The sequence below is a fragment of the Capra hircus genome, chromosome 10 (assembly GCF_001704415.2).
Source record: "Capra hircus breed San Clemente chromosome 10, ASM170441v1, whole genome shotgun sequence".
NCBI lineage: Eukaryota > Metazoa > Chordata > Mammalia > Artiodactyla > Bovidae > Capra > Capra hircus.
This window is the reverse complement of record NC_030817.1, coordinates 73653689-73663057: the sequence shown is the minus strand read 5'-3', so window position 1 is coordinate 73663057 and position 9369 is coordinate 73653689.

Genomic DNA, 9369 nt, shown 5'->3' with positions numbered 1-9369 from the left:
AAGGTGGAAGAGACACATTGTGTGTTCGCTTTGGCTGCAAACATGACCCTATCCCACATTTTCTTTTGGGGGTCTAAGGAGGAGAGAGTGAATGAATGGTCTCAAGACGCCTAAAAAAAAAAAAAAGAAAGAAAGAAAAAGAAAAACTGATCAACACCACCCTCTTGTGGTCGAATACAAGCTCTATTGCATTTCAGCAGGATTCCCTCCAAAAGGCAGGTGTGTGATTAACAAGTTGAAGCAGAAACATGGGTCTTGGACAATTCTCTGAGCTCTAAGAAGTCCAATTAGTATTCATTCATTCATTCATTCATTCATTCAACAAATATTCATTGAACCTTTTTCTTGGTCCAGGCTCTGGGATTAAAGCAATGAATGAAACAGCAAAAAAATCTCTTCTCTCATTGTGGTGGGTGTGTCACTAAATCATGACCAACTCTTTGCAAACCCATTGACTGTAGCCCACCAGGCTCTTCTGTCCATGGGATTTCCCAGGCAAGAATACTGGAGTGGATTGCCATGTCCTCCTCCAGGGGATCTTCCTGACTGAGGGATCAAACCTCCATCTCCTACGTTACAAGCAGATTCTTTACCACTGAGCCACCTGGGAATCTGTAGTGAGTAGAGTCAGATAATAAATTATTAAAATATTAAAATATCAGATGATATTAGGATATGGAGGAGGAGGAAAGAAATGATGATGAGCAGCGGTTACAACGTTCCCTTGAGAAAGTAGTATTATAACCAAGACCTGAAGGAAATGAAGGCATGTGGGTACCGAGGTGGGTGGCTGAGCCAACTAGGAGACAGCAAGTACCTGGCCTAGAACATGGAGTGTGCCTCTTGCTGCTTTTGAGTTTCGTTGGCTGATTTCCTGCTCACACCTCTCTAATAATCCCTTCATTAAACTCTCTTCATTGGAATCCTCTGAGCTAAGTAGGAGTAGGATAGCTTACTGGTTAGTACCAAGATCCTGGCTGATCCTCTGTTCACTGACCAGACACATGCCCCAGGCTGGAGAACTTCAGGACTGGGCCGATTCTAACTACAGGTGTATGTGAGGAAAACACCTGCAACTGGCCAAGAGGTGTATCCACAGAACATTACTTCCTGCGTCATTCCCATCTCTGGTCACACAGTCCCTCACAAGTGCATGAAATGCCTAGGTGCCCCTCCAATACCCAGCCCCTCCCATATCACATCCTAGACAGATGTGGGCCCATCCCAATAAAGACTGGCTAGGAAATACCGGGTTAGGAAAACTGTGGCTAGGTGCCTCCTTATTTGTAGTCAGCAATCCACTGGGGTGGGGGCGGGGGGACTTCCCTGGTGGCTCAGAGAGTAAAGTGTCTGCCTGCAATGTGAGAGACCCGGGTTCGATCCTTGAGCCAGGAAGATCCCCTGGAGAAGGAAATGGCAACCCACTCCAGTATTCTTGCCTGGAGAATCCCATGGACAGAGGAGCCTGGTAGGCTACAGTCCATGGGGTCGCAAAGAGTCGGACACGACTGAGCGACTTCACTTACTTACTCACTTTCTTAATCCACTGGGGACTGAAACCTTAAAGTTGTATTGGAAATTCACATTGCAGAAGCACAGTGACCTTTTCTGCCACCAGGAGAGCCTGGCTCCAGGTAGGAAGCTGGGTCCTGATGGGCCTGGAAAACATTCAAAGGTCTGGGAAGAACAAGAGTGGTTACTGCTGCTTTAAATTAACAGTGCTGAGCTGGACATTGGACTTTCAGCAAATGGGAGCTTATCATATCCAACCGTCACATACCCATCAGTTTCTGAAAGATTGTAACAAAATGATATAACACACCTAACACAGCAAAGGGCACATGGTGGGCAATCAACCACAAGAGTTTCTTTCTTTTACATGAGAGTTTGCCTTCAAAGGCAATGGCACCCCACTCCAGTACTCTTGCCTGGAAAATCCCATGGATGGAAGAACGTGGTGGGCTGCAGTCCATGGGGTTGCGAAGAGTCGGACATGACTGAGCGACCTCACTTTCACTTTTCACTTTCACGCATTGGAGAAGGAAATGGCAACCCACTCCAGTGTTCTTGCCTGGAGAATCCCAGGGATGGGAGAGCCTGGTGGGCTGCCGTCTATGGGGTCGCACAGAGTCGGACACGACTGAAGTGACTTAGCAGCAGTTAACCTCATATAGCAACACAGCAAAGTGACTGCCTCTTATATATTTTAGTCACTAAAATGAACAGCCTTCTGTTCTCCAAATGAACATTTGCAAGTCCTCTGAGCTGTCACATGACATGGTTTCTAGATCTTGTATTATCTGATTTACTCTTCCCTGGCACCCACCAAGATGAACAGAATATACTACAGATGAGGTCTGTTTGGCACAGAGTGTGTGTGTGAGAGAGAGAGAGAATCACTCAGGCATGGCCAGCTCTTTGTGACCTCATGGACTGTAGCTTGCCAGGCTCCTCTGTCCATGGAACTCTCCAGGCAAGAATACTGTAGCCCTATTTTCCCTTTAGTTTAAACAACTATGACTTTATTAAAACTGCCTAAAATTTCATTAGTCATTTTGCCTGTTGTATCTCTCAAAAATATGAGCTTGGAGTCAACCGAGATTCCTAACCTTTTCAGACATGAATTATTTTATCCTACATCTTCTCTTTTTTATTTGTACTGATTTTCAAAAAAAGTCATACTAACAAAATAATGCTAAAAACCATGTAGACTTACTGCTTGCTTTATCAAACTTCATTTGGTGGTTTGGATGCTTTGTTTCAGTCTGTTGCAATAAAAACTCAGATTATATGAAGGAGGTACTGGTCCCTTTAATGACCTAAGCTGCCTGGTAGAGGAGACATTGCTGAACTTTGGATGGAGAGAGGTCTTCGGTTTTGTAATAATTATTGACCCCAGGCAGCTAGTTAACCCTGGCTTTAAAGTAGCTAATTATACTCTCCTTCAGGAAATTGTTACAGCAGTTGCCAAGTTTTTTCTCCAGTATTCTGAAATGGAAAGTCTTTGGGGCTGAAGGCTTGACTTCAGTTAAATGGATTAAGCACTTTCCTTGTGTCTTTTAACCTATCATGAAACTTGAACCTGTTAACTATTTTGGACTATCTTTCTTATCCATGCTAAAGATCAATTTCTTATCCACACTAAAGGTCAATTTCTTTGATAAAGATGGCTGAAGTGGAACAGACTCTTATCTTTTAACATATCGAATACCCTAAGAAGTGGCCCACCCTTCATCTTTCCTATTCCAAGCATAGCACTAAAAGTACATTTAAAAAATGCACTTTGTAATATCTTTTTGTAATCACCAGTGTTGTGTAGGAAAAAGCACCAAATAAGGAAGTAAGCCTTGGACATTAGTCCCAGTCTTTCTGTTATGTAGCTGATTTTCTACAAGCCAAATAGTCACATACCCTCTCTGGGCCTATGATCTCCATGCCCTAGTTTGGTGAAATGCCTGATATTATCCAGATGGTAAATGGCAGAGCCAGAGCTCACAGGCCACCTCTGGGCTCCTCTGGGACACATGCAGTGCAAGTAAGAAAGACATAATCTAGACCCCTGAAGTCGTCTTCTAATACAAAATGAATCTGCCGAATATTAGAGCTATATAAGTCAGTTACTTTTCCATTACTTATATTCTTGAGATCCAGTATAATTCCTTTCACTGCCTTAAATTTTCCTTTGGAGCTGAATTATTCCTCTAGTTTAATGATTCCCATTAAAATAAAAGATAACTTGTATAAATGTTTTATCAAGGCATTGAGGGCCATTTGTATCTTAGTACAAATACAAAGTGGAAGAACTGGATTTTACAGGGGGAAAGGAGGAGCTGAAAGAAATATTAAGGCCATTGTCCCCTGAAGGTGGGTGAGGGTATTGAATCAAGGTAGTGACAGGGAAGCTGAAGTAAGCATTCGAATAATCACTCTATCTAGAGCAGCTTTGCCTGAGATAGCCCTTGCGGAGTCCACTTGAAAGCTTTAGTTCTCACATATAACCATGCCACTCTCATCTTACATCTTTTAGTACAAAATAATTGGACCTGGAGGGAACCAGACCCTGTCCAGGGGTGCCACTGTCCCCTGCAGATCGCTCTCTTGCAAAGCTCAGTTGAATTGTTCCTGGTGGATCATTCTCCCACACACCATATATACTTACCAGTTAGAACTTCGTCAGATCTTTTTAAATCTTTGCCTTTATGCTTTACGTCATTCACCCCCTGCGTGTGGCTGCCAGCTTGAAAGAACAACATTAGTGGCTCCCTCTGGGAGTTCAGTGGGCTCTGTGGTCCCTGAGTTCAAGAGCTGCCAGCCCTGAGGGACCACGAATGAGCAGGTGCTGCTCCCTGCACTTGCTCGGGCAGAAAGAAGGTTTTCCTGCTCAGCTGGCAAAGCTGCCCTAGTGTGTGACTGTCCACCTTTTGCCAACAGTCTGCAGGAGACTGATTCCAGTTTGGAGCTCAGCATTATTTTTCTTCTGGGAGGTTTGTTGGAAGATTAGTGAAGCTTGGATCTAGCCTGAGGCTTTTCTCAGCCCCACAGAGCTATTTTACAGAAGAGTGAAGGGAACAAGGGCAGTGACTTTCAGCAGGCATTAAAAGAGTCACAATTCAGGGGGCAGTAAGACAGGATGGAGGTGAAGGCTAGGGCAGCTTGGCAGAGGGGAATGTCAAGAAGGTCAAATGAAAAGGGAAATAGATTTCCTGCCTATGGATCCTTCCTTTTGCTAGAATTCTCCTGCTCCAAATGTAGGTGGTTAGGAGATTCTCTACCTTCCAGGACTCTTGGGCCTAGAACTACATTTTCAGTCAAGTTTAACCAAAACCACACGAGAGTGTAAACGCTGTACAATTCACAGTCAGTGCTGCAGTCTGAAAATCAGAGGTAAATTTGAGACAAGGTGTTGAAAGATCCATCTGCCTCTTGAGGCACAGTCTGAGCATCTCCGGTCTAGGAAACTAGACCAGAGTCAACAAAAGCAGGGAGCCAAGTGTACCAGTGACTTCCTATGTCATGAGAAACATATTCTCTCCTGAGGTATTTTCCAACTGGGAAGATCACCAATGACCAATTTATATGAAAAAGAGTCAGTTCAACAATTTATCATGTCTCTCCTACCTACCTAGCACATAGCAGACTTGTGTATTTGATTCCCTAACTTCTACCTTGAAAGAGTTTATAATTTACTAGCAAGGGGAAGAAAGTACTAAGTAACTGTAAGGTAAAGCAAAGTGAGGCGAGTACCATTAAGGGCCTATTTGCAGGGTAGGAATAGAGGCTCAGACACAGAGAACAGACCTTGGGACATGGAGAGGGGTGGGGTGAAAAGAAGGTGGGACAAATTGAGAGAGTAGCCTTAAAACATATATATTAGTTAGTTAGTTAATTCAGTCACTCAGTCATGTCTGACTACTTGCGACCCTATGAATCGCAGCACGCCAGGCCTCCCTGTCCAACACCAACTCCCGGACTTCACTGAGACTCATGTCCATCAGGTCACTGATGCCGTCTAGCCATCTCATCCTCTGTTGTCCCCTTCTCCTCCTGCCCCCAATCCCTCCCAGCATCAGAGTATTTTCCAATGACTCAACTCTTCGCATGAGGTGACCAAAGGGCTGGCATTTCGGCTTTAGCATCATTCCTTCCAAAGAAATCCCAGGACTGATGTCCTTCAGAATGGACTGGTTGGATCTCCTTGCAGTCCAAGGGACTCTCAAGAGTCTTCTCCAATGCCACAGTTCAAAAGCATCAATACTTCAGCGCTCAGCTTTCTTCACAGTCCAACTCTCGCATCCATACATGAGCACTGGAAAAACCATAGCCTTGAGTAGATGGACCTTTGTTGGCAAAGTAATGTCTCTGCTTTTCAATATGCTGTCTAGGTTAGTCATAACTTTTCTTCCAAGGAGCAAACATCTGAATTTCATGGCTGCAATCACCATCTGCAGCGATTTTGGAGCCCAAAAATATAAAGTCTGACACTGTTTCCTCATCTATTTCCCATGAAGTGATGGGACCAGATGCCATGATCTTCGTTTTCTGAATGTTGAGCTTTAAGCCAAGTTTTTCACTCTCCTCTTTCACTCTCATCAAGAGGCTTTTTAGTTACTCTTCACTTTCTGCCATAAGGGTGGTGTCATCTGCATATCTGAGGTGATTGATATTTCTCCCAGCAATCTTGATTCCAGCTTGTGTGTGGATCACAATAAACTGTGGAAAATTCTGAAAGAGATGGGAATACCAGACTACCTGACCTACCTCTTGAGAAACCTATAAGCAGGCTAGGAAGCGATAGTTAGAACTGGACATGGAACAACAGACTGGTTCCAAATAGGAAAAGGAGTACGTCAAGGGTATATATTGTCACCCTGCTTATTTAACTTATATGAAGAGTACGTCATGAGAAAACATATATATTACCATATGTAAAATAGATAGTGGGAAGTTGCTGTATAACAGGGAGCTCAACCCAGTGCTCTCTGACAACTTAGAGGCGTGGGATGGGAAGGGGTTTGGGGGAGAGGTTCAAGAGGGAGGGGATCTATGTATACTTATGGCTGATTCATATTGTATGGCAGAAGCCAACACAATATTGTAAAGCAATTATCTTCCAATTCAAAATAAATTTTTTAAAAAGAGGATACAGAGTGTCAAGGAGGCTCAAAGTAAATAGTATCTAGAGCAGGAAGGAGTGGATGAGGAGGTGTCATTTGAAATAGGCTTTGACAGAGAGACAGATTTCAACTCTCAGAGACAAAGGAAGGGCTTTCCAACTAAAGGAAGATGAGAAATGGTGATTCAGATACTCCCTGGACTTGTAAATAAACTAATCTAAAAGGCCCAGGGAAAGAGTTGAGCTCCACTAATCCTTTCAACCTGGAAAGAAAATTCTCCTAGGAGAGAACATCTTTACAGCAGTTTACTTGATTGCTAATTGTTCAAGAGATGTGATTAATTATTCACTTATATTTGGTACTCAAGAAAGAGTTCCAAAGCGGATTCAGGCAATGTCTGTCTTCAATGGATTAAATATTGACATGATTGGAGGGCAAATTTCCCAAATAACCCTGAGCATCCCCTGTTGGTTCACAAACTAGCCCCCATACACCAGGGGCAAGGAGAGACAGAAGAAGCAAACCACTCCTGGTTGGTGGGCAGCAGTTTAATAAGCAAGAAACTGAGGAGGTTTGTCTTAGGCGGAAAAAGATGAGGAGACCTCCACACAAACCAACAAATCTCAGAGTTTCTGTAGAGGCCTTAAATGGGCCTTAGTCATGTGTACCATCCAGATGGTTTCAACAAAATATTACTCTCTCAAGGCAGCATCCTTGAGGCATCTTCTAGTGTGGGGGTGGGGTGGGGTGGGGTGGGTGGAGTGGGTGGAGGAACAGGTGAAACACACATTCCAAGGATGGGGGAGGGGTAAGGAGTCCTGATTGCCCAAGTCCAGGTAGTCAGTCAATTAGTAGGCATGTCCATTTGATGACCTCCGACACCCTCCCTGGTCGAAATTTATAAATTCTTAAAACTTTAAAACCAGTGATTTTCAGAGATACTCAGAACAAAACAAAACACTATTTAGTAAAGAAAAGGAAAAGGACATTTTGTGAGTCTGCAGAAGAGAAATTCAGTTACTTCTTTACACCAGAGACTCCCACTAGAGAATAATACATTAGAATCACCTGGGAATATATACATATATTTAATAAGAAAAAAATTCCTCAGCAGCAACACCAGATATGGGCTGTTCTGGAGGCCAGAAGTCTAAAATCAAGATGTTTGCAGGGCTGGGCTCCCTGCAGATGTTAGAAGCCCTGAAGAGGGTCCTTACTGCCTCTTTCAGGTTTTGTGGCTCCAGGTGTCCTTGGCTTTTGGCCGCATCCCTCCCGTCTCTGCCTCCATCTTCATGCAGCCTTTCCTCTGTGTCTCTGGATATTTAAAAATATTAGTGCCTGGGGCCCAACCTTAGCTATCTTGATTTTGTTTAAAGTTACTGATAGTTTTGAAAAGCCCTCACTTTCATTCCAAATAATTCCAATAAATAGCCAAGGCTGAGAACCACTGTTCTAAAAGCATTTAGAGTAACCGCCAGATTCTTTATGCAAAGAGAAAGACGTGGGCATCTATTTCTAAATTGGGAAAGTAAGTAAGAAGAAGCAGGGACATTTCTATGTGGGAAAACAGAGTTCACCTCAATATGAAGCCAGCTATCTGATCATTCTCCTTTCCTATTTACAACTGCTTGGTGTATTCCACCTGGGTCTACATTTGCTGCCTTCTACCTTGAGTTGATAAGAATGCTTTCTTTTTGTTGTTGTTCAGTCACTCAGTCGTGTCCCATGATTTGTGACCCCATGGACTGCAGCATGCCAGGCTTCCCTGTCCCTCACCATCTCCTGAATCTTGCTCAAACTCATGTCCATTGAGTCGGTGATGCCATCCAACCATCTCATCCTCTATCATCCCCTTCTCCTGCCTTCAATCTTTCCCAGCATCAGGGTCTTTTCTTTTTCTTTTTTTAAATATAAATTTATTTATTTTAATTGGAGGTTAATTACTTTATAATATTGTATTGGTTTTGCCATACATCAACATGTATCCACCACAGGTATACACGTGTTCCCCATCCTGAACCTCCCTCCCTCCTTCCTTCCCGTATCATCCCTCTGGGTCATTTCTAATGAGTCGGCTCTTCGTATCAGGTGGCCAAAGTATTGGAGCTTCAGCTTTAGCTTCAGTCCTTCCAATGAATATTTAGGACTGATTTCCTTTAGGATTGACTGGTTTGATCTCCTTGCAGTCCAAGAGACTCTCAAGAGTCTTCTCCAATACCACAGTTCAGTAGCATCAATTCTTTGGCACTCAACCTTCTTTAATAGTTTCTTCAGACTGTTCATTTTTTTTCTATTCCATAGAGTACAGAGATCAGGGTAAAGCAGAAACTTATGCCTTTCCAAATGTGGGAGGCAGAATAAATATCCACATATCTATATGGATATCACTTCAGTGTATAAGCAATACAGAAAATTACTAGAGATATTTAACTTTTTTTAAATCATTCTAAGCCTTTGAAATCTGGTTTTTAATTAATTGATTTAATGGATTCTTTTGGATTAGATAACTATAACACTAAAATTAATTTTACCTGTTTGTTTTTACCTTTAATTTTTTTAAGATTAATTTATTTATCTGACTGTCTTTGTTGCTAGGTCTTCATTGCTGTCCATGGGCTTTCTCTGCTTGCAGAGGCAGGGGCTATTCATTGCAGTCCATGGGTTTCTCACTGTGGTGGCTTCTCTTGTTCTGGAGCATGGGGTCCAGGGCATGCAGGCTTCAGCAGTTTCGGCTCACAGGCTGCAGAGTACAAGC